Source organism: Ambystoma mexicanum, chromosome 8 (genome assembly GCF_040938575.1).
Source record: "Ambystoma mexicanum isolate Mex_15411 chromosome 8, UKY_AmexF1_1, whole genome shotgun sequence".
NCBI lineage: Eukaryota > Metazoa > Chordata > Amphibia > Caudata > Ambystomatidae > Ambystoma > Ambystoma mexicanum.
In genome coordinates this window covers 426,341,628-426,367,610 of record NC_090929.1, presented here as the reverse complement: position 1 = coordinate 426,367,610, position 25,983 = coordinate 426,341,628, and the positions used below count along the sequence as shown (strand labels likewise).

At 45.9% G+C, this 25,983-nt stretch overlaps 1 protein-coding gene across 2 annotated transcripts in view; it reads left to right on the top strand.

The window, feature by feature from the left end:
* The window catches only part of LOC138472027 (TAR DNA-binding protein 43-like), a 164,421-nt gene that overhangs the window by 35,519 nt on the left and 102,919 nt on the right, over positions 1 to 25,983 (top strand). Inside the window, exon 2 of one of the 2 annotated variants that reach the window (XM_069609944.1) lies at positions 23,615 to 23,685. The exons of the other annotated variant lie outside the window; for it this stretch is intronic. The gene's annotated coding sequence lies outside the window, so the exon portion shown is untranslated. The remainder of the gene's footprint in view (positions 1 to 23,614; positions 23,686 to 25,983) is intronic. 2 annotated transcript variants of the gene reach the window in all.

The window sequence follows — 25,983 nt, the reverse complement described above, 5'->3', positions numbered from 1 at the left end:
AGTCCGCATGAATCTCCCCCCTGAGTCATGGGTGCATGTGCATTTTGTAATCTTGTGCTGTCATTCAACGTGACACACTATTCCAGCACTTTCTCAGTGCAAAAACATGTCCACTGATGGAAAATCCCAACTTGCTAACTCTCCAAGACGCTCCTGTCTTATCTCCCTTGGAGATAAACTGTTAAAGCTTATCAGTGCGTATGAGGCTGTACCATTCCTCCTCATGCGAAAGAGGATTTGTTTACCAAACATGGCAGAGCCATTACAGTGAAAAGAGGAGCTGAAATAATATGCATCGCCATTAACACCTAATGAGCAAGCTTTACCGCCCCGTGCTTCACTAGCTAGTGTCATAGGGCCTTGACTACAAAGCCTGGCTATCCAAGCGCTATAATGCTTTAAGCACTCAAATAAGGTTTCTATTATCTAAAATTGGGCCTCTGCTCTGCCTTCTATGCACAATGCAACCTTCCTTTCCTTTAAGGCCTGCACCTTCAGTGTAGCTCCTTATGTAGGCGCTAAGATCTGTTTCCGCATTTAGCACATTTTGAAGAAGCTATTAGTTTATTTATATAGCGCGCCATACCCTGAGGCATCCGGGCGCAAACAGACAAGGATATGCTCAACTTAGTTACATGTACATGATAAGTAGGAAAAAGAAAAAAAATACAGACATCAACAGTATTACAATAGGTAGGTATGTACAAGGAAATGCAGACATCAACTATGTTACAGTAGGCAAGTAAATACAAGGAGAGGTCAGGAACAAAGGGAAACAGGTGCCTGTTTCCTGCATAGTTATGGGGCAGGAATGTACAGTTATGTACAATGTGACATATCGGGACACCAATGTCAGAGTGATGTGCTGCACATGGAACTTCGATCGCATAGTAAGTGAGCTCCAGGAGCAGAGAGTAGGGGTCAGAGGCGGAGCAATTAAAGGGTAGCGCAGGTTAGAGTAAAGTAGTTAGATGTCATTGGCTCTCAGCCACCTGGTTAGGTTCTGTCTGAAGTTGGCGAAGGGTTGAGGTTCTCTGATGTCTTGGGGGAGGGAGTTCCATAACTGTGCAGCCTTGACTGGGAAGCTATTACCTCCTATAGTGGAGAGTTTGAAGCGCGGGACTTGGAGGCAGTTTGCGTTAGCTGTTCTTGTAGGTCTGGATGAGGTTCTTTTACATAAAGCACCACCATACCTTATGGACAGGTTATTATTGAGGCATTTGTGGGTGGGTGAGGGAGGCGATCTTGTTGACTTTTATCAGATGTGGAGAGCCATTTGTGTTCTCTTCTTATAGAGGATATATGCTCCTTTCTGTTAATCTTGAGTGCTGCTCTCAAGGCATTGTTCTGGAGGACTTGAATTTTATGAATGGTCTGTTTATTTGCCCCAATGTAGAGTCCATTACAATAATCCAGTTTGGATAGTATAAGGGCTCTGGCAAGTGTAATGCAGCTGTCTGTGGAGAGGAATTGTTTACTAGCTCTGATAAGTTTGCATGTGTATGCCGTAGCGGAGGCTAGAGAGTTGACTTGTTTGCTAAAGTTCATGGTGGCGTCTAGGTGGAATCCTAGGGTTTTCACTTCGTTAGCTACTTTTATGTTGTTCCCATCAATAATGGAAGTTGGCATAGTCAGGGCTAAGTTTGGATATATATGTTGGGGTGCCTAGGATGATAATCTCGGTTTTATCATCGTTCAGGCATAGGCCGTGGGTGGCCATCCATGCCTGAACGATGCTATAGATTCTGTTCACTAGAGCCAAATCCTTGGTGTAAATTCTTGAGAGCGGGAGGAGGATCTGGGTATCGTCTGCGTACTTAGTGTAGGCGATACCCAGATGATCCATTTTGTCGAAGAGGGGCTTCGTGAAGACATTGTAGAGGGTGGGTGACACACAAGATACTTGTGGTACACCACAGGTTATAGGGATCGGGTCTGCTGAGGCTGATGGGGCGAAGACTCTCATAGTCCGGTTACTCGGAAATGACTTGATCCATGTTATAGCCTCATTAGAGAAATGGGCTGCAGAGTCAAGGTGGCTACATAGGACTGTATGGTCCACTAAGTCGAAAGCCGCAGATAGGTCCAGAAGGAGGAGTAGGGCTGCTTGGCCGTTGTCTCTGCATTCGTCTATTTGGGCTTTAAGCTCTATTAGAGCTGTCTCAGTCCCATGCTGCGGGCGGAATCCTGATTGGCGGGTTCCGAGTAGGTGGTTGGATTCTAGGAAGTTTTGTATTTGCATGTAGGCCACTTTATCTAGGATTTTTAGAAGAAAGGGCACAGTCGTGATGGGCCTAAAGTTTGTGGGAATGGCAGGGTCGAGGGTTTTTCTTCAACAGTGGCAGAACCCATGACTCTTTTGTTATTCGGTATTATGCCTGTGGTAAAGGAGGAGTTGATAAGTTTGGTTATAAATGGCGATAGTTCTCGTGCAGCATCCTTGATAAGTTGTGCTGGGCATTGATCGCCTTTGCAGTTGGACGGTTTAAGTCACAGAATGACCTTTTCTACCTCGATGGTCGATACCTTGGAGAAGCAGAATCGGGCTTTTTGATTGGGCTGTGATGGTGGCGCTGAGTTCCGGGGGGTGTGAGGCGTTAGAGATGCCTTCTTGAGAGCAATTTTAGTTTGTAAATTAGCTACTTTGTTTGTTAGGGCAAGTTGTATGCTAGAGCACCATTTTTTATCCTTGGTGCAGTTTTCTTGAGGTACAATGGGGGTTTCCAATTCTTTCAGAATACTGAACAATTCTCTGACACTAGATTTAGATCTAGATATTCTAGTATTATAAGTTTCTTGTTTGGCTAATAGTATTTCTTTCTTGTATTGGGAGGAGGCTTTGGAAAGTTTAAGTTTATTTTCGACTGATGGGGAGAGTCTTCAAATGGTTTCTAGTTTTCTTTTAGTTAGCCTGAGATTTTTTAGATGAGGCGTGAACCATGAGTTGAGGTGTTTTTTCGGTTTGCTGTTTCTTAGTTTGAGCGAAGCTATGTGGTCGAGGGCTGAGTTCATGGCTTCATTATACTGTTCAACTAACACATTAGGGTCCATGATGTCTGGGAGTGAGTTCAGTTTAGGTATTATGATGGGCATCAGATTTTCCGCTGTCATGAGTTTTTTTTGTTCCTCGTGGGCAAGGGTGGGGCAAGTGAGGACTGGGCAGTAACCGGGTTAGTAGTCACAGTGAATAATAGCAAGTGGTGGTCAGTCCAGATCTGAGGTACAGAGTCCGTGATACTTACTTCACAGTTATGTTCTGCTATCCAGTCAAGGATACGACCTTTATTGTGGGTGGGTAAATTAACTTTCTGGGAGAATCCTAGCTCTTTCAGGGTCAGGGCAATCGCTGTAGATTGGATATCCTTAATATCATTATATCCTTAATATCATTATAGCGTAGATTAAAGTCACCTAGCACTATTGTTTGGGATGTATTTTTTAGGTTATTGGACTGGGATGTAGAGATGTCCTCGGCGAAGGTTCCAATAGGGCCTGGTGATCTGTAGATAAGGATGATGTTTAGGGTTTGTGAATTAGCGATGCCTAGTTTGACCGTGAGGCATTCACAGGATTTCAAGGAGGTGGTTGTGATAATTCTCATGTCTAAGCTGATCTTAGCTATGATTGCTAGGCCTCCACCTCGGGAGGTGTCTCTCAGCTCGAAGAATTGTGTAGTTGTCCGGGACTGCTAATGATGGTGCAGGGCCTGCCGCGTCATGTAGCCAGGATTCTGTGATGGCCAGGAAGTCTAAATTGTCTGAGAATGATATCTGATATCTCTGTTGCGTGTGCGACTAGAGACCTAGCGTTTATAAGCGCTCCTTTGAGATAAGGTTTGTGGCTTTCTAAGTTTGGGCAGGTAGTATTATAACTAACTTAAGCGGTCTGTATGGTGCCATTTAGTATAGGTCTGTTGGGATTGGAGTATTTCCTGGTGAGATCTGCAGTAACTTTCAAGGGAAACTGTTTTTTTTTTTGGAGATTAAGTATTTCAATTTTCTTAGCTGGAGGCTCATGCAGTTTGGATAGGCGGGCGCGTAGTCTGAGATTTCTGTCAACAATATTACATGGCCTTTGTGTGGTGGTATTATCTTGATATTGGTTCATTTTAAAACCTGTATTAGGTTGTTGTGTGTCGAGCAAGCTGGGGTAGGCGAGATGGGTTAGAGAAGGCGTTGCGCCGAGGCTCAAAGTGTTGGCTTTGGTGGTCAAGCTAAGTGTTTGTACTGCTAGTACGATGGCGAGGGTGATATGCAGTGGTAGCCATGGTGACCTGTAAACGGCTGTAGTGCGTTTACCAAGACCTAGGGTGTACATGCTGAGTGGCCGAGTAGAGGCAGGCTAGATGCAACTAACAGGCTAGATGCAACTTCAGTAGTTAGAATGCAGTTTAAAGTGGCTAAGTACAGGCAGGCTAAATGCGACTATCAGGCTGGGTGCAGTTTCGGATGGCAGGTCATAGATATGTTAGGTTCAGTTAGTGGGCTAGGTGCAATTACGGATGTCAGAGTGCAGATAGGCTATAATTATGCTATTAGCGGACTGAATGCAGTAACATCTGACAGAGTGTAGCAAGACTGGGTGCAGCTATCTGGCTATGAGCAATTATAGATGTCACTGTGAAGGCTAGATACAGGTAGCAATTTCGATTAGCAGGCTCGCCTAGGCATAGGTCAGGTTCTCTTCTCTCTCAGGAGACACCATAGTATACTGTTCAGCAATCAAACGAGGGGTTAGGCCTGTGCATTTTGCTGAGCACATCCAACATTTGCGGCCATGGGCACCTGGGTTGCTGCTGGGGTGCAGCGTCTTAGTGGGCAGGCATAAAGCAGGTGGGAGCAATTAAGCGTAGAACAAATATTTGTGCAGGACGCTCATTGAGTGAGTAGTCAGAGCAGGGGTGCAGTATACAAGCTAGCAATAGTGATATGTGGCGGCGTCCATTAGTGGTAGTCCATATGCTTGTGTCAGCGGTATATAAACAAGGATAGTAGCCGGGAAGATAATGTCACTGAGAGTGGTTGTATTGGGAAGTAATGATAAGGCGCGTAATCAGACAGTACCTTATGATTGTGCCTTGAATTCAGATCCGGTGATATTAGTCTTAGCTGTTAATGCAGCCCTCTAATGGACCTAATATGGGATATGGTTAGCTGAGCAGGCTAACGCACCTGCGAAAATGCAGTTCCCTTTCCACTACATCAGTAAACGGATCCAGTATCAAATCATTGGTCTGAAATTAAAAAAAATAATAATTTTCAGTAATTTTTATTAAGTGAATTCATAAACAGGTAATGAAGGATAAATGATATACGTATTTTAACATGTTTGCTCTCATGGAGCATTCTAACCATAAAGTGATGTTTTAATAGAATACATTTATACTATCATTTGACTGAATTGATAATAAGACAAACTGGGGAGAGACAAAAACAATAGAAATGAAAACGCAAGAATACCTAAATCTGTTAACACCTAGTACCTTGCATTGTACAATCACAGGCGAAGTTGCTTTGTCAGGCCTAAGGGTGAACGGGTATGACTGGGCTTGGTTGGAGGGGGGCCCTGGAGATGCTCCAGAAGGTCAAAAAGCCCCAACGGCAACTTTAACAGGAGTGAATTTAAGGTTACCACTTGGAACATCTGTGGATTCCAGAAATTAAAGGAAACCGCCTACAAAGCCTTTGAGCTGGCAAACGTGATTATCCTCCAAAAGACTTTGGCGAGAGAACAACTGGAACTCGGGGGTACAGAACATATTGCAAACCAGCAGTCCAGGGAAATCTGGGGCAACCAAAAAGAGGGTTGATCATAGCTGTTTATCAAAGCTGGGATGCGATACATCATGAGCTGGAGGTAGCTTCACCTGATCTCATGGCTATAGCCATTAATATGACTGCCAGGAAACAAATCTCCTAACCGTGTATATCAATGGAAACACATCTCAAAAATATATGCTGGAGTTGCAAAATGAGCTAGGAACACTACTTGAAGAATGGTTGGCGAAAGAAATACTAATATAATAGCAGGAGATTTCAACGCGTGCTGTGTAGAGACTAAATCGAACAGAATAGGAGAAACGGCAGTACCGAAGAAAGACTACTGGGAGCATTATGGAGAAACTTTCTTGAGCAGTGGGATAATTTTGGCCTTGCAAGCCAGCTGGGGATACTACAAACTTTTTCACCTGGAGGAGGTGAGGGCACGTGTCATGATGATTGGCCACCTATTTGTTTCGACCACTTTTTTTTTTCCGGCAGATTTGTTTAGAAGAAATAATGCGATAACCCAGGGGATGCTAGTGATGGTGACCACTTGGCACTATTCTACAATTTAAACTTATCCCTGAGTATGCACAAAATAAAACCTCCTATGAGGTTATTAGGGGAGGGGCAGCGATGAGGTAAAACAACAAGGCAGTTAGGGAAATTCACGGTGGCATGGGAAAAACAAACAAGAATTATGGTGGGAAAAGGTTCGCAATTAACAGTGTGGAACTATGAGATGCTGCAAGTATGCTCGACTTCGATTACTAAGAAGGGTCAGTTGTTGTGGGGGGCGGGAGGTGGAGGGGAGCAGGCGCATTCGAATAACTTTGATGAAAAATTAGGGATCTAAAAAAAGAAAGATCAACGTGTGTATGCTAAATTAAGTTTCCTGTAACTTGTACCTAGAGAATAAGAGGATCATGTCATACTATAGACTGGTTCTTAAAAGGATTAGAAGGGAAAAATTCAAAGAAATTGAGAGATGGTGACTTCACTGGTAAAGGAGGCAGGAAAGATTTGGTCAATGATAGCGGATATAATAAAGAAGAGTGCCAAATTCAATCTAAGGATTGGGTTCCGTTTCTCAGGAAGAAATGTACGATTTTCCACCCCGACAATGAACCTTTAATTAGTTTGAAAGCGGGGTCCCAGGACGAAGTGAAGTGCCCTTGGTACCGAGTAGATTTGGTGTGTGCAATTGGAAGAGCAAAAGCCTCTAGAGCCCCAGGCCCTGTCAGTATCCCTCCTTCCTTTATCAAGGAAAACGTGACATGGGCAACGTCTCTTTGGGAACTTTATTTATATACACACTCTAAGAATTCCAGGCATGTGGAAACAATCCCACATATTGCCAATTTATAAAAAAAGGGGACCAACTAAATCCAGAAAACTTTAGACCGATAGCTCTCCTTGATTCCAGTAATAACATTTTTGGGACCCTGCTACTAAGAGACCTCCAAAAAAGAAATGAAGGCACGGGGTATTCTTTTGTCACAGATTGGTCCCCATACAGGTATGGGGACTCGTATAAACACATTCACCCTAGCCCATATGAGAAAAAACAGTGAAAAACAGACATTGCGACCGTGTACATGGCCTCAATTGATATGGCTAGCGCCTTTGACACAGTCTGTCGTGCTCGACTGTGGTACAAGTTGGTGAGGTATGGGATTCTGTTAACTCAGTGAAAATGCTAAGGCTGCTCCACACAGGAACAACAATTATTGGTGTTAAATTGAACAGAGAAGGAGCAATGACGCCTCTCGTAGAGACCCATGTGGGGTTAAGACGGGACGGCTGTGGCCCCAACCCTCTACAATCTGTACACTGCTGATAACGACAATCTGGGAGGGGGGGGAACAACAAATGCAGTAAAGTTGGGGTCGGCAACACTGGACTGGATCGCTTTTGCGGATGATGTAGTTTTGTTTGACCTCACTGCTCTGGGACTACAGCGTAAATTGGCACTCTTCCATAGTTGCGCACTAGAAAACAACCTAAAGGTAAATGGGGCAAAATCTAGGGTACTTATCTTTTCAACAAAAACAACAAAGATGAATTGAAGGTGGGGCGATGAGCTGTTTGAAATCTCGTAACCCAGGTAGGTTAGTGCAGTAACGCTTTCTAACTCTTTACTAAGCAGGAGGCATAACCTATCTGAACCTTAGGTATGGCCCATTGCTTACGAAGATGAGGCAGGTTTACGCACAACTGCAGTTTCTCTTTGCTCCCACTTTTATCAATTGCTGTCCTACGCAAAGTTAGTGGACTTCCCCCCGCCCCCCCTCTCCCCAGCCCCCAGCTCACTCCCTGTACGAAATATAGCGACGGTTCAGACACGCTCTTCGGCAGACTCCATTAACAGACTGAAAATAGAAATGAATAATTTGCTCAGGGAAATAGGGTCTACCGTGGAAAGTCTCACTGCAAATCTGCCCAAGGTAAAGAAAAAACTGTATGACTGGGGTAAAACAAGAGAAAACCTACTAAACTCAGGCCTGTACAGGGAATACGCTAGGCTTGTATATAGGAGGGAACAAATCCACAGATGTATACCCATTTTCCCATGTTACAGGAGAAGAATATTATACCTACGATTCAGACTGAACCAGCTAGCAACACTTGAGAGGGAGGGAATTTGGTACGGCCTGAAGACAGATTCCAGCTGTAGATTGTGTGGAGATGCGGCACTAAAAGAAACCAGACACCTGCTACTGGGCTGCACGTCCCTCGAGGAAGAACGTTTGAGATGCTTATGAATGGATTAGAGGCCTGCTGGGCTACCCTGGTTTGGGGGGGGGGGGGGGAGGAGCACAGAGCCGTATTCTTGCTTTGTGACCAGGTTTTACATTTTGGAAAAATTGGTTGGAGTGGAATGGACGACAAGCCTGCCAAGTGAGGAGGCTGGTTAACTGGCCGCCTTGGCGGCTCCTTCAATTGTCTGCAGGGTTTCTGAGGACTGGGGTATGAGGCACTTCAGAGGAATAAGTAATGAGGCGCAAAGTGGATTACGATTCGTCCTTCTGTCGTTTTGTTTGGTGCATATATCCTCTTCCGGTTTTCTGGACCATGCCTTTTTTCCCTCGCCTCCTTTCCATTTCCTGATTTTTACTCAACTGATTGTGTTGAATTTTTCCATTTTAAAATTGCTTTTTCGTATCTTTTTTTGACTTGTTAGCACCTTTTTGGACGGTATGAATTGTGTATGCAAATTGTGAAAGATTTCTTTCTTTTTGTAGTTGGAAATCAAAACACAAATAAAAAAAATTGAAAAATAAATAGGAAAGGGTGAAGACATCAGTGAACAGAGTTGATTATGCTTAATCAGGATTGTTAAGGTAACGATTGTATGTTACATTTGTGTGAACAGTCAAAAGAGCATGCATTTTTCAATCTGATGAGTGGAGCAAATAGAATTCTACCAGACAGATTAGATGTATTCATCCAATTATAAGTAATGTTAGGAAAAGCTATACTGATTAAGTTAAATAATGCAGGAGATTACATTTGTTGTATAATAGGTTTAACAACCCGATTATAACAAGATTCGAGAGCAACAAATGAAAGATCATTTGCAGACGCGGCCAGATCTTTGTCCAAAAAGCATAAACATATTTACAGTAAAATTTCAAATGAAGAAATTCTACGTTTGGTTCATGACCAGACCAGCAGCTACTTTGGCAATTTGTAGGGATGTAAGCACGGTATAGAATGAATAAATGGGTTTGGGGTAAGATTGGCAGCTATAGACGTAGAATAACACGTTTTCCAAATTTGGGCCCACAAATCTGAGGTAGGTTGAAAGTTCCAGTCAATCTCCCATTGCCTGATAATGCTAGAGTTTAATAGATTGGGAGAAGGGGACAACCATTAGAAACGAATATTGGCTGGTTTAAAAAGTGGGGTTGTGAATTTTGAGGTGGGGTGGGGGGGAGTACAGAGGGGAACTCGCTGGCTCTCACCACCCAGGCTACATCTTCCAACTGCCCCAGGTGAAAGCGCCATCACACTCAACATTCCAGTCACCCTCCTAGCATGACATCATACCTAGCATTCACAATATACCTCCTTTTTTACACCACACACCAGCACACTTGGCAACCAGAAGACACTGCACACACACACACACACACACACCATGCACCTGCACGTCTGACCCAAGCAGATCACTTAACCGACAGGGAAATGACTGACCAACCAGGTGTAACTAACTTAGCAGTACCATACCAACATTACAGCCAATCGCAACAAACCCCTTCCAGCCACCACTGCCTGGTCACCAGCCTGCCCCACTGGAGCACTGCTTGCCCCCACATTGGGTTTCCAAATGTACAATCCGAACCATCATGGAGAAAACTGACCCCCTCCTGTCCACTGCCGAACCTCATGGCTGCCACCCCAAAGCACTAACTGTCCATATATGGGCTGGCCTGTGGCCCACTACACCACTACAAGAAACAAGACTAATCATTATAACAGACATAACAACCAGATGACTCATGAGCTGGATGCATACTTAACCACAACACCCATGGCAACATTCTCACCTGACACATGCTCATCACACACCGGCAACTGACCTGTCTGGTGAAATGAACTTGGTCAACAAACTTCCAATCAAGCCAAAACCCCGAGTGTTGGCCAGACACCCTGAGCTTCCAACGCCACGCTCCAGCTGAGGCTGCCCACAACTGGACTAGCTGAACAAAGTTGCCCAGCCCTCCAGAATCAGTTAATCCAGGATGATTCCAGTGAACCAAAAAAGCAGAAATTGAATGAAACTAAACTTAGGTGGGGCACTTACAAATAACCATGGATGCCTATTGAAGGTGTAGACCCTCCAAAATAAATACAACCCTGCTAGGGAATAATGCAGAGTTTTGCAGGGATGGCAAAGTTTATATAATATAAATGACAGCAAAGAACTCTGCTGCCCGAGAGCGCTCAGCCAAAAAATTACACGGGCAGCACATTAAAAAGGCTGAACGCATCAGTGACAATCATATACAGTAGATAATCACACAGCTGGTTGGTGCAGACATATATCAAAGCCTGCTTCATGGGGGATGCCAGGCGCTAATTGGCTATTACTTCTTGAGGCGCATGGGTCGGCTGTGCTCATCCTCGCGGTGAATGTCCGGGCAGACATTATAAACTCTATCTAAGCTAAACAGGAACCAGTTATACATATATCATGGCAGGCACCTGAACATCATACCTAAGAGGAAGGGGGATGAAATACAATTATGTTGACCCCTCACCTCCCACATTCAGGCCTTCATTAATAGTGCAGTTCCCGCACCCAAAGCCCCTGCCCTCCCCCCCGGGGGATTGATCAACAATGTATTCTCCCTGGTACCTCATGCTACAGGAGATGTGCGTTAGATATACAGTTGTGTGTGTTTGTAGATCTGTGGTGGGCACCTTGAAAAGGTTAGGGGTTGGTAGTCTGGTCAGTGGAGGCTGGCTGGCTGGCTCCGGCCAGGCCAGGTGGCGTCGGTGTGTGATCAGAGTCCCAATGGCAATTTAGGGGAGATGGATGCATTGTAGGGCCTGGTACTGTCTCACGCTCTGTGCTGGGCACATTCCTGAATTTGAAACTAGAGGGGGAGAGCAGGAAAATTACTTCGTGGGAACCTTGTGCGGAGCTGGCCTGGTGTGTGGATGGCTTTGCACCTTTGAACTCGAGATGCCAGTTGCCACAGTTTTCAGTATGTCGTTCTGGGCCTAATGCAAAATGAGTCACGTGGCAGGGTCATGGCTAGTGCTATTAACCTGCGCTATCGGCCCTTTATGCGCACCCTTGAGGTGGGTTCTACTCTCCCTTATCTTCGTGTGGAGTTTACCTAATTCGGAAGCCCTTAGGGGGGTGGGGATAGGGTAATTTCCCTCCCAACATTTCCCCCCTTTCGTTACTTCTACAGTAGCTAATTTTCCCACCCCTCCATTTTTTCATTAGTTTGTCCTCCTTTCTGCTCCCCTCTCCCCCCACCTCACCCTATGCTGCGCTACTTTTTATGGGCTCTACACATGCTCCTCAGGCTTTCCCCGCACTGTGCATGTTGTTCTGGGGTACAGTATATGCATCCCCTGCCAAATCTACCCACACCTCCCTTATAATTCTCGGGATCTGGTGGGGGTGCAATAGTTATATGATGTAAAGTGTCCAACTCATCCCCATGGTATATAGCAACCATTTGTTATTTGGGACCATAGTTTTCTCCAGTCTGTATTTGCACTTCCTGAGTATCACGAGGTACCTTTTTGCTATTGATATTCCCAGTCACATCATCTGTGCACTATTAGGTACCACCTTTGCACAGCAACGGAGACCCAGCTGGCACACGCAAAAAATCACCAAAAGGAACACCATGCTAGGAATTGGCATCTTCATAGTTCTGAGCCATGACAGCACCCTGCGGAATGCCATGTTTACCCAGTCTCATATTCATGCTTCCTTTTTCATTTTCACTCCGAGTTCATGTATTGCTGCTATTACGTGTGATAGTGTCCCATTTTCAGCATCTGTAGAAGGTATGAATGTGCAACATGAACTCAATGTTTTTGCAAACCCTGCCCTCCATGGTTGTGAGGTGGACTAGGAAATACCTTGTTTCCATTGTGATCAGTCTTATTTCCACTTTGTTGACATTGAACCCTTCTTCAGTGTAATTTGCCAGCTGGATCATCTCCCACCTGACGATCTGAAGCCACTTGGCATTTGCCCTTGCTTGGCTGCTGGGCACAAACCACAGATGCAAAAAATGTCTCCGTGGAGCTGAAGAATTTGTTTATCTGGCATTTGTGAGTGCAGGTCAGAGGAATCTTGGGACAGATAGTTGGAGGATGTTTTTTTTTTTCCTGAATAGACGGTCATGGTGCTCTCTGGGGGGATGCGAAAGCTTTGGGGTGATGTAGGAGGTGCATGTCAATCGTCAGACACTGGTGCCCCCTCTCCCCCTTTTTAGTTGCTTCTCCGGTTCTACCAACTGGGTTAGCGTTGCAATCGAGCCATGGCATCTCCATGATGGCAGGAGGTGCAAGGACCCTTTTTTGCCACAAACCAGCAGTCCATCAGCGCAGGAGTTCCTTTTTTGATATCTGGAATGATCACAGTTCTGTTAGTGCTGATTGGACCCTAGAGACAAGAGACATCCCCTTCACCATAGAAACAAAGTTCATAACTGCCCTTTTGCTATACTTTCACTGGTTTTTCGATGGCAGTGCCCCATGTTAACTTTGTGAAATGATCTGTCCATATTTGTGCATATTTTCTCTGCAAATGCCAATCTCTCTTTGGAATGACCAGAGTCCCCCTGCACATGAAAGTTCTCTCCCCACTTGTTCTCCATGGAACTTGTCCCATCTATGGCTAGGAAGGGTTCCTTGAAGCATTTTGGGTCTTTTGATCCCACCTTGCATTTGCGGCTGTCTGGATCAAGAGTTTTAGTTTCACGCTGCGTGCCTGAAAGGTGCCCTTCAACCTACATAGTGCAAGGTGGATGAGACAGCTGCTAAAAACGTGGGCACCCTAGAAGCGTGCTGTATTAAGGAATACGCGTAGCAACTCCTGCTAAGTCGTTTGCTTTCCCATAGCACTCATGTCAGAGTACCAGCAATTTGAGTGCCCAGGATGGCGAAGGTCCTCCACTTTATCCAACCCTAAACCATGATATGCAGTATATTTAAACTGGCGCGTTTGCCATTTTCTTCGATCACTGCGCAATGGAAATTGTCATCTCTAACGGGGTTTTACATAGTCTATTGTTGCGTAACAACCTCTCTGTATGTGGTGATAATAGCTGGACCATTAAGCTTTTGCACAGTGTGTATTGGCAGTCGCTACACGTATTTGTGGTGGTAAGCATTACAGGTTGTCCACTATCCTCATGTACATTCATTTGTAAGAGGTACATTCATTTGTGGGGTAAGAGGTACGGAGGTAGGCAACATGTTAAATGCTGAGGTAGATTGTTGCATTGTAAACATTCGGGGGGGGATGTGAGAATAACCTTTGGCACATCTAGTAGGCTTTCAGGGAGTGCAAGAGTAACCTTTGGCACATCTAGTAGGCTTTAGTCACATTGTCATGTAATAGAGGAACACCTAGCACCCTTCTTTTATGTGGGACCCCCCAGGTAAAAGATGCTCCCCAAACAATTCCAAAATAAACATCAATAATGTGAATAGTATTGCGCTGAAGTGCAGGCCATAGCTATAGCTGTAGACCCTAGTTGAATGAATCCTAGCTCTACTGTTATCTCCATTTACATTCGCGTTGAGCGGAGTCTATGCCATTATTGCACCTGTGGAGCAGGATAGAACGTGGTGGGCATTAATAGAAATGTATACGAGGAGGAGACTCCTGCTCTAACATCAATGCATGTTTCCATGAAAATTCATTCTGAGCTGCTCATTAAGGCGTGGTGGTGGTTGTCTCGTTCTCAGTCTTGAGTGCTTGGGTGGGGGGGGGGAGGTGTACCTTACCCTGTGCTTTTCTAACATCTGAAAGGTGGATTTAGTACAGCAACTCTTTCACTTTACAGCGAGCGGGCTGCAGTACACTACCTTGTACGGTCCATAGAACCTTGGTGAGTTCCGCACAAAGCTACACACAGACCCATTCTCCTGGCATTAAGGGTTACATGGAGATTTCTGCTGGTGTCCCAGTGGTAGTTTTACTCTCGGCTGTGAATGGGCATGCGATTTGTTTTGATATACATCGTATTGCACGGGTGAGCTGTGTGAGGTACTCTATGAATTCATCTCCTAGGACTGAACTTTTTGTGTGCTTCAGAGGCCCTCCTTACTGGTGACCGTGGTGTTTGCATACGTCAGTTACTATTTCATGGGGGAGACAGATGGTGGTCCTTGCTAGGGTGCGTGCATAGCTCAAACAGTGCCAGGGGCAGACAGTAAACCCAGTCTTTCCTTAAAGAGTTGCATAGTTTGGGTAGTCTCCACCACCCCATTCACTTGCCCTAGTTGGGATGTGATCTTTTTGAATAATTCATTGAAGTGTGTTCCTTTATCTGACCGTATGACCTTGCATCTGGGGAACGCCCCCCCCCCCCCATTAGGAACATTCGCCTCACACTTTGAGTCTGGGTGGGCACAGGGCCCTCCCTCCACCCACAGAAAGAGGACACAACACCACAATTAAGTAGCTGGCCCCATTACATCTTTCTCCCATGTCTGCGTAATCCATGTGCAGCTCACTGAAGGGGCCAACAGGGCGGGGCAGAGTGCCACGTATGTTCTTAATCATCCCTGTACTAAACACTTGGCACGTGGTACACTGGCCCACGATCTTGGCCAGGTATTCATGTAAATTTGGAATTAACCATTCTTCCTGGAGATCGGCAGCTATATGCTGTTTTGAACTGTGTGCTGGGAAATTTAGTTGTTCAAATGCTGTATATAGTAACTCAACTGGCATAAAAACCTTTCTGGTTGTCTGTCTCAATAACAAATCAGTGGGTGACTGGGTACAGCCACGTTTAAGCCAGAATTCTTGCTCTGTACTCTGCAGCTCTATTATCTGTGCAATGTGCAGTGTTGTGTACACATCTGTGAGTTTCCTCTTTACTTGTCAGAATGCATTCTGTACTCGTGGGTATCGGGAGATATTCTGCTTGTTTGGCTGGCTATCTGTGTTCTCCAAAGATATTCCGTCTATGCGAGGTATTGGACCACGGCCACCACAGAAAGTTCTGCGAGAGCCAGAATCAATTGGTTTAGTAATTCTGCATGTTGCACTGGGGACCCGTCAGCTCTACTAAACCCCTTCTCCATCATGATAGTCCAGCGTGTACCTTTTGTGGTGACGTATGCTGAATCAGAATAAATTGTTGCATAACATCCTTTGGCTGTGTGAAGGGCTTCAATGAGCACTACAAGTTCTGCTGCCTATGCGGAAGTGCATTGGCAATAGTTTCATAATTGATGTTTCATACTTCTCATCTTCCAATCTCACTACGGCAGCCCCTACATGTTTTTTTTTTTCCCCTGTTTCTGGTTCAATGGACGCTGACTCATCAACGAAGAACACTTCTCCCTCCTCTAGGACGTACTCCTTCACCTTTGGTATGTCATCCTATTCTCCCTCGTATGTTGCCCAGTCGTTCTGTCTGTTGCATGTCTTGTACCGTGCACGGTCCTGTAAGGAACGTGGCAGGATTTGCTGTTCTACACCTTACCACATGGATATTGGGGCTGATGCTCTGTGTATTCTGGGTGGATTTGGATTGTTAAACTGCGAGTGTTCAACGTACAGAGTGAGGGAAACACCCCATGACGATGGTGGTTTTTTTTCAATAGCAGAGGCGACGGCTGCAAGAGCCTGTTTGCAAGCGAACTGACCCTGCATTACTGAATCAAGTGTGCCACTATAATAGGTGAGCGGGTTGTGTCCCATTGAGCTTTTTTGTGTCAGTATTGCGGTCATGAGGGTGCCATTTGCGTGTGAAAATAAATAATTCCTGATCATAATCGGGGGTTGCTAGTACTGGGGCTGTTGAGATCAAAGTCATTGAAAGCTGTTTATTTCTGCTGTCCACATGTTACCTGTTTTCTCTCTGCTGCCTTCAGCCCTTGTAGGAACGGCCTAGTGTAAGCTGCGTAGTCTTAAGATCCAGGCCCTGGTGTAGTTACACAGCCCCAGGAACTTCTGCATCTTTTACTGTGCCTGGCTTGGAAGTGGCACGTATGGTCACCGCGGTGTCTAGAATTATCCTTTTACCATCTTTGGAAATGAGCTGAATGATCGTGCTGGGGACCTGAATGTTGCCAAGATCTTCGTGCAATATCCTATTGAATATACTGGGGCTTTCACAGTACCCCTGGGGTAAGCGACAGTGTGCATAGCTCCCGCACCCTCCCCCTCCGAGGGTAAATGCTGTGAGGAACTGTGATTCTGGGTCGAGAGATACTGCGGGGAAGGCCTGCTTCAATTCCACCAATGAAGTCGGTGGCTTCTTTTGTGATGCTACACAGGATGGCGGCAGGATTTGGTACAGGGGGAAACTTCTTGTACAATGTGGTTAAGGGGCAAAGGTCATCGATCATTCTCCAACTCTCCCCCTTGTTGCTTTCTTAATTGGATAGACCTCAGTGTTACACGGGGGAAGTAAAGGAGCCTATTTGCAGAAAGAGGGCTCGCAGTGTCTCCTGTATACCCTCTTCTGCTTCCCTAGACAGGTATTGCTTCACTCTTGGTAGTATAGCTCCTGGCTAAAGTTTTAGGGTTCACAACATGCCCACATGTTGGTTAGTGTTCCATAGTTGCGGCGGGACCTGCTGCATGTCTTTTTCATAAAAGGACAGCGGTCTGCTCACTACAGCCATGAGGGGACTTGGCACTTTCCTGTACTGCACAATAATATCACAAGGAATGCAGATTTCTAACGCACTCTCCCCGTCATTTTTGTCATCAGCAGACAGCTCCTCATCAGTTAATTCATGCAATGGTATATTGAGATCAATGCACAGCACTGTGCGCCACTTGCACCCACGGATGTCAGTACCTATTACAGCAATTCTCTTGGCAGACACTTGGACCCCTTCTAGATCTAGGTACGGAATGGTACCAGCCACCATTTCGGGGGTTGCTACGGGGCGAAAGACAAAATCTGTGGGCACTCTCCATTCCTTCCTGGTAAATTCAGGTACTGCTCTTGCTAACGCTCGAATTCCATAGACCAACATATCTGGGTTCACTGGTATCCCTCTTACCATTATTTTATTTGCCACTGCATGGATTACCAGCATTGCTCTGAGAGCACATGCCAGGGGTGGAACAAACATCCCTCTTTCAGTGAATAATATGGTTGTATTCCATTTGCTGTGCAGGTCTCGTCCTAGTAAGCTGACAGGGGAACTTTTGTAATAAAGGAGAGGTGCTCACACTAACCCCCCTCCCCCCCACCACAGAGTGACATTTAAATGTATAAGGAACCATGACCACAGCCCCAGAGAATCCTTGCGTATCGAGAGTGTCCTGATAACAGGAAGTCACCTTTGCAGATGCATGAATTTTTGACCCGGAGTCCACCATAAAGATTAACTGTTTGGCTTTACTCAAACCCCCAAGCCCATCTCCTTCACCTTGCGATTCTGTATCCCTCGTTTCAGCGCGTGATACATGAAGTGTTCCATGTCCACCAACTCCGCCAGTAGACCTGCTGATGTCACTATTGCCACCCTGACAGTGGAGCTCCTGGAACCCAACTGTCATGGCAGGCACATTCATGAAACCGTGAGCAGTGGATGATAATTCAGGAGTCCCCATTCATTCCCTTGCTCTCCAGTTCACATTTACAGTGTCGGGCAGCACCTCCTCTCTCAGAACACCACGGGACGTCTAGCGCCCAACCAGATGCTGGGCGAGCAGATTACCAAGTATCCCTCATTAGCCACACACTCTGAAAGCATCTTGTGCAGCGTCTGAAGCTTCATTTGGATCATCTGTTACGAAGTACAGTCTTCAAATGCCCTCAAAAGTCTTAAGCACTTGGAACTGCACTTTAGCTGGGCACACAAATCTCTGTAGATACTCTTATCACTTCCTCTTGGTGCCTCACTAGAAAGTCTATGAAGCTCTTACTTGCCCTGGGTGGTGGGGGACCCATCTTTGGGGGCAGTGGGCCCCTCTTTTCATTTTCCGGCTATTACTTCCCATGCCCCCCCCCCCCCCCCCCCCGCAGCAGTCTTCTTTCTCATTTCTGCAGTTCTGGCACATACACACAGGTACCTGTCTTTTCCTGGGTCCTCAGCAAGTATCAACTTGTTGCCAGTTGTGATCACAAGTAAAATGATACTCTGATGGGCCGCAGGTATTCTTCAAGTTAGTTTAATCACTTACAATGGCAATCAGGCCACATCAGGTACATCAAGGGGATGGTAGGGGGGGGGGGGGGGAAGTACAGAGGGGAACCCACTGGCTCCCACCACCCAGGCTACATCTTCCAACTCCCCTGGATGGAATCGCCATCATACTCTTCCATTCATGACCTCATAGCTAGCATTACACCCATGTATTCAGGGAAACGGGGACTAGGCAGGAAAATCGGTCACACCAGCTCATCTGGATTTCCTATTACGCGTAGGATTGTGCTATTTTTGTCCCTCCCCTCCTTTGGCTAATCATAGCAATGTGTTAGATCAAGTCTACATCCTATGTATCGTTACCCCCCCACCTTTCTTGTTGAAGTACTTTATGAAGTGTCATTGGCTCGGAGCATCTGTTCCCCATGTGGCCACCTCACCATGCATCATCTTTGCTCCTGTAATTAGTAGGTGCGTCCCGCTATCTGCAGAATTATAAAGCATTCCCCCCTCTTTGAATTTCTGTCCCTTTCATCTCCTTTTTGTTTTCTTTACATACCCACGCCCTTGTTAATCTGGCCATGTGCTCCTCGTACCCGTCCAAGTATTCCCTAAAAATCATTATTTTTGTCCCCCAACAGTCTGGGGGTGGTGCTGAACATATTCTCTTCCCTCTCTCGCTCATATTAACATTGGGGTGTTGCTCACCTAATAACCTCCTAGACCTGGATTTTTTGCATTGCCATTGCATACCCTTTCTTGTGCTGTGGCATTTACACCACTGGATGATCAGACGACCGATTCAGGTGACGGAGGATCACGACGAGCAGAGGGACCGTTCTCTTAAACATAGCCACAAGCCAGTTGGGTGCCCAGGTGAACAATGAATCTAGATGCTGAGGAAAATGCCTTGCTCCTTTCATCATTCGCTCATGTATTCCTCTTTCCTCTAACGCCTCTGTGATTGTTCCATTCATAGCATCATTGGCGGCAATTGTTGGACAGCATGAGCTGCCCATCTTATGACACACCCCTCCCCTTATTGCCGTCATAAGATGAAGAATGAAATGATTTTGGAGGGTCCCCAACAGGAGAGCCCGTAGTTCTTCACGCACGTAGTCCCTGTTCAGTTGCATTTGCCAGTTGGAGCAGTTGCATTGGCTTCAGCCTGCACACCAGGTACCAGAAAACTGATGCTGAACTGTACAGTTTGAAATGAGATGGAATGTTCTCTAAGCTCTTAGTGTATCCGCTGAGATATAGTTACTACTGGACCTTTTCTTCCTTGTTACCTTGTATTGGTTTGCTTTTCTGCTGTCGTTTTTGTTAGGCAGAAACCTGTGCAGTTCCCGTGGGGACCACTGCAAAAGATTTAGGACTACAGGTGTTGGCGGTAAACCCACTTGGTAGCAGTCTGTACCACCCAGATTTACCTGGTAGCTGTGGCTAAGCAGTCAGACTTCCCTCAAGAAGAGTTAGGCAGTATGCAAGGTTTACACAATAGGCACTCCGATACAATAGCACAAGTAAACACTGACCAGAGCTTTGGTATCAAGGTATATAATTTTTTATTTAAAAACACTTATTGAAACGCTCCAGCACTATTATTGTAATTCACTCTAAACAGTTACTATTATTATATATACACTCCTTATTCCTTATCAGACAAGTCTTAGTTAACACCACTTATTTCCAGACAGAGGTGAGCGCTTAACTATAGATGGCACTCTAATAAGTTAACGAACAAGGGAGGGAAAAAGGCAGAATGTAGGAAAATACACCACACTAATACTTAGGAACTCTGAAGCAAGGCAGGAAAGTCAAAAGTTACTTGTGAGCCAAAGTCCATAGGCCGGGCCCACTCTTGGAGAGAGCAGGGCACAAATGCACCCAAGATCACACAATGACAACAGGCTTAAGTCTTGCAGGGAGTTAGTTAGGCTCAGAAAAGTTTAGCCAGGGTGTCCCAGGCTAACCCAAGGTCGAAAGCCGGGGGCTAAATCTACCCCGTACAGTCGGTTGCAAGGAAAGCCAGGCGGAACACGGTACCTTATGTGGAAAGGATCCTCCAGCGGGGGCAGTTGTTCCTGGCAGCGGGTGCAAGTCGCGGCATTGTCCAGAGGAAGAGAAGATCTCGAGGTGGAGGAAAGATGAAGGTCGTTGCACTGCCAGGGAAGAAACCAGCCGCGGAGTTTTCCGGTTAAAGGTACTACCCTTTGATTGCGGCAGACTGGTTATCCCCACCAATCGAAGGAAGAAGACTCTCCGGGCTGGAGATCTCCTCTGTCGTTGGGAAAAGTGGTGAGACGGTTCAGCAGGGCTCCACCGGTGGTGTCGTCGTAGCAGGTCGGCTCAGCTTCTCCCTCGTCGGATTCTTAGGTCCTATGGCGACTTCTGAAGTTCCAGTCCCCAAAGCCCTGCTTTTATGCAGAAAACCTCCATTCGCTCAGCCTAGCTGTCGCTCAAACACACCACTTGGGCCAATCAGGACGGAGTGCGACTTGAGTTGCCTAGGAAACTCAGTCCAGGGTGCCTAAATCCCCCTCCACCCCTCCTAAGTACCCCAGACAGAGTGGCACCACTTTGGAGGGCTTCTGTGGAGAAGCCCGCCAAAATAGTGGAACAAAGGGCTCAACTTGAGTTGGAGTCACAGAAGCGAACACAAACGCCATTTTAGAACCGAGTTCTGGCAAGAAATACCAACCAGAGAATTAATATTAAATAAATAAACCGGTGGTATGTCGAGGCTATAGGAATTAAATAATTAAAGTTGGTAGCCTCGAACAATGGGAAATCCATAGGGATATATTTGCGGTCGAATATAAAAAGTAGTATCCACTGCCACCAGCCAAAACTCGATCAGGGGGGGACGGTGCCCCCTCGACTAACAGACCCCGGGGCAATCGAATTGCCCCGGCCAGTACGTCCACAATATGATGGTTTGTACTGGTTCTGTTCAGAATTTGAGACTAGTAAAGTCAATGGTGAATTTACATGCCTTGGGAGACAGTAGTCCGTCCCAGGGTATAGAGTCTATACTGGGGGGTCACTATGACACCCCTGTGTTACTGCACTGAGGGTGCTGTGTAACACACATCACAAAAACACATGAAGCCCTATGGAGTAATAGACCCCATAGCCCATTAAACACATCTAGAATCAAAGACACACTCAAATCATGTCCAAGAGTGAGGGTAAAAGTCTCACTCTTGGCAGGAGAAAAAAATAAACCCCAAAAATCCAGCAAAGCTGCTGGGGGACTCACTAGGTTAGGAAATTCAGCCTAAACAGAGAATTCTCCCTAACAGTTTTCTCCTTAGCCGTGGACAGCTCATTGAGGGGTATCTATTCTGCTGCACGGGTCACCACTAATAGTCGCGTTAGGAAGAGACACCAGGACACAAATCAAGGTATAATATAAGCGGCATCACAAATTGCGATATAATTGAGGCCTTTTGATGTTTATGCTCATAATCATGTCGCCGTTACTGCGCTATGATTTTCACCAAAAAAGTTCCTTTTAAAATGCCTGCCTCTGTGCACAGCGTGCACTGCAGACGAGGCAGGCAGAATCACCCGGGCTGGGCTCAAAACATTGTATCGAAGTGAGCCTAGCCCGGGTACAGCGTCACGTGAGAGGAGGATCTCCGCCCCCCTGTCTCACTCGACTCTGGCTTCCACGGTAACGAGGTTTGGGTGGGGGAGCCGGGCCCTTTTTATGAATGTATCTGTTGGGTGCTGGGTGTAAGTGGCTGAAAATATTCTCAGCCACCGGCACCCAGCATCCGCCGTAATAACGCAGCCTTGTGCTCGTAGAAGGCCTCTTCTACGAGCACAAGGCTGCGTTATTGCGGCGGATGCTGGGTGTTAGAGAGCGCCTGCTCTCTAACACCCAGCACCCATACCTGCCTACGTTTTGAAAATCAAAATTCCTGAGATTTATGCCCTGCCCACAGTGAGTCACACAACCGCGCTCTGCCCGCATGTCAAAAAGGTAAACTCTGTTGTGGTGTGACACCAGAAATTTGCGGTTCAAATTGAAATATGCATATTTCATTAAATTGCCTTTTCACAACCACCCAAATAGCATTGGACAAAAGGCATTCACATGTAAACTCCAAAAACCAATACAAAGTTTTCCCTGAATTTTGCAGTACCAAAATTGGACATTTTACCTTGGTTGTTTTTCATCGGGTTAGGTAGGGGGGCACAAGGGACACTGCCCCCCTCCTAGCTACGCCACTGGTCATACAGTGAAGGTCATTAAATAAGAGCACATAATAGACGCCAGGGTGAAGGACCAGATATAGAACCGTGGAGGGGACTCTGATGTGTGCCCACTGGCCTCCCCACTGCTGATGGAAACAGTGGGGCACAGTCGGACTGGGCATACAATTGTCTCGGGCACCAACCGAAAAAGTGCTCCATAGTGAATTAATTCCTTTTGTGACATTGTTTGAATAACCCAAGGTGGAGGTGAGGCAAATTGTAAATTTTAATTCAGCAACACTGGCCAAAACTATTCGGCCAGTTTGAGTTACTGGACTCCAGTAACTCATCAAACTGGCCCACATTGGCCAAAAATGTGGCTCACTTTGACCCAATAAATATGGGCCCACAAGCATTTTGCATTCTTGGTTGAGTCATGGGCCTATTGCCCTATATAGGCCAGTCCGAGCAGCCTGCAGTGGTGCATGAGGTTTGCTGCCTTATTTATCACGAGGCAAGCAGCCAGAGCCGGTAGGAAGCTTTTACACTGGCCAGTTTGCGGACTGAAACCATGGAGGCAGTTGCTAGATTTCCACCCCCCCCCCCCCACCCAAGAGGCTCAAGGCCTCACTTGTTTGTAAAGGTTAAAGGCCCCAATGCTGTCCCCGATTGTTGGGCTGGGTGTTGGCAAGTAGCTGTGCTGCCATTTGTTCGGCTGGCGATTCTCGAGGGGGGCCCCCATCCCCCCCCAAGAGTGAGTGTGCATTGTTGTGGGTAGCTGGTAAATGAGTTGCTTTTTGCCTATTTTGTAGGAATTGGTCTGCAGTGTAGAGGAAGATTAGGCAGAGAGGACCTTCCCACTTGATAAGAACGGCCCTGAGAGGTAAGCCTAGCCCAACATTTCTAAAAATATCTTGCAGCGAACCTTTACATTTTACAGACATTGCACTGATGATATACTTCAGAGGTACATAGAAATCATTTCTGCATTCTTGCTAATTCTATATCTTGGGGTACAACTAATTCTGGTGTCATTCAATATTGGTACAAAATTGCTAATCAAATTAGTTCATTTGCTAATCAAAAATATTTTAATTAGCAAAATCTGCTAATCAATTTTTGAAAACGAATTTATGCCTTGCAAATTCCCTTCCAATCTGCTGGTAGTTGGGTTTATGCTTTTGTTCTGCACGCCCATCAAGTGACCATCACAGCAGCGGCCCCCTTCTGCAACTCTGCGATCTCTATCATCCTCCTGCACTCAGTAGCCCTTCCCAGAGTTATTGTTCCGTTGGCTCTAAAACCTAGAGAATATTGTCAGTGGCTTTGTTTTCTGGATGTGTGTTTTTGTTTATCCGAGTTAAAGCATGTATATAACTGTTCCAAATGTTCTTACATCCAGCATTTTCTGTGCCATCCCTCTTTCCCGTTGTGTAACATGAACCCTGGATTTGCATCAAGGGCCTTGTGTGGCACCATGGCACGTCATTACCTGTGGAGGTTTTACAATATATTCTATTGGACAGCGGCCACTTGGTTTCCCCTTCTGTTATATTCCAGATCCATGTGCTTATTTTTCTCCTCCTCGGCCATGCTTTCCAGTTGTATAAAGTTCTCCTCGTACACCTCTTCCCCCTCATCAATCTAATACTTCTACCGTATGTCCCTGGAACATACCCCTGGTTCGGCACAAGACCAGATATGCCAGACGCCCTCCCTCCCTCTTCTGCTGTCGCCTCTTGTGGCAAAAAAATGCTTTGGCTTTACTGTGAGGTGTGGAATCAGTGAGCGCATGTAGAAAGTATCATTGGTGCCCCCCAATTCCCCCTCACTCTCCATTTCCCTAGGTTTTCCATTTCCCTATGTTTTCCGAGGCCAGATCTACTCCTTCCCAGGCGGTGTTTAATCATTTGAGTGTGCTTGCACTTCTTTTAGTGCGTGTTTCCCCTCTTACCACCAGTTGCTGGGCTTTATTCTTATGTGCTAAAAACCAGAAGAGCAGAAGACCGGAAACAAAGATGAAGAACAGTATAATACTTTTAACTTTTGCCCCACTTATCATAAATTGCAGCCCCTTTTTACTTTGTCCATGATCCATCTTCATTGTGGGTTTCCTGTAACGCCTTCTATTATATTACAAAATGTTAATGTAAATTTGGGTTATAGTTCCTGTCACTCCTCCTCTTTCCAATGTGCTGCTGGTATCACATTGGACATCGGTTTGATGAATCCATGCACACTGTTTTATCTTCACTGCCGTGGGTGTTGAGATTACTTCAAACTGACCACAAAACCGAGTTAACACTTTCTCACGGTTTCGAATGTGGTCCTTGTCCCCCATATAGAGTGGACGTGTTTGTGGAAATGCTTGTGCGCACTCTTCAGTGTTGGTGCGGTTGTGGATTGCTGGACCTTGCAGGAAATGCAACTAAGCACATTTGTCATCTCAGTCAGATAGTTTAGCATTTCCTTTCCATGGATTTCTTAGCTAGGGTTAGCATCTGAAATTGACGTGAAGGAGGGACAGGCGCATGCATGCTCCTTCCTGTTACCGTCTGCGGATCACCACTTGACACTGCATGAAATTGTGTGTTACGGAGGGCAAAGATTGCAAGGGGAAGGCAAAAAGGGCAAATTTGACACAGTATTTGTTAACTTAGCCAAGCGCTCTTTTAGCAAGCCATTTATCCTTTCCACAATCCCTGTGGCCAGTAAACTGTGCAAAGTTTGTGTTCAATTCCTAGGAGTCCTATAATCTCCTCAAATAGATCATTGGCGGAATACTGACCATTATCTGATCTTTTCTTCATACGCCCCATCTTGGGAATACTTCCCTCACTAGAAACTTCACTACAGATATGGCATCATCCTTTGCACATGGTTCCGCCCCAAGTCAACATGAAACAAGACAACTACTATTCGGTAACTGTAGGTGGCACATCTCTCTAGCATGTTGACATATTTGACATGCAAGTACCGCAAGGGCCCTTCCCGCCGTGGTATGGTTCGCTGTTTGCAAACCATACAGTTTCCCACAAACTAATTTACTTGCTTATGCATGTTTGGAACGTACTATCCCTCGCTCGGCTCTGCTGCTATGCTCTTTGGACGCATGAGTGGGGAAATGCAACTGTTCTGAAGCTACATCGATTGCATGCTTCCCTGTGCTATTCTGCCGCCA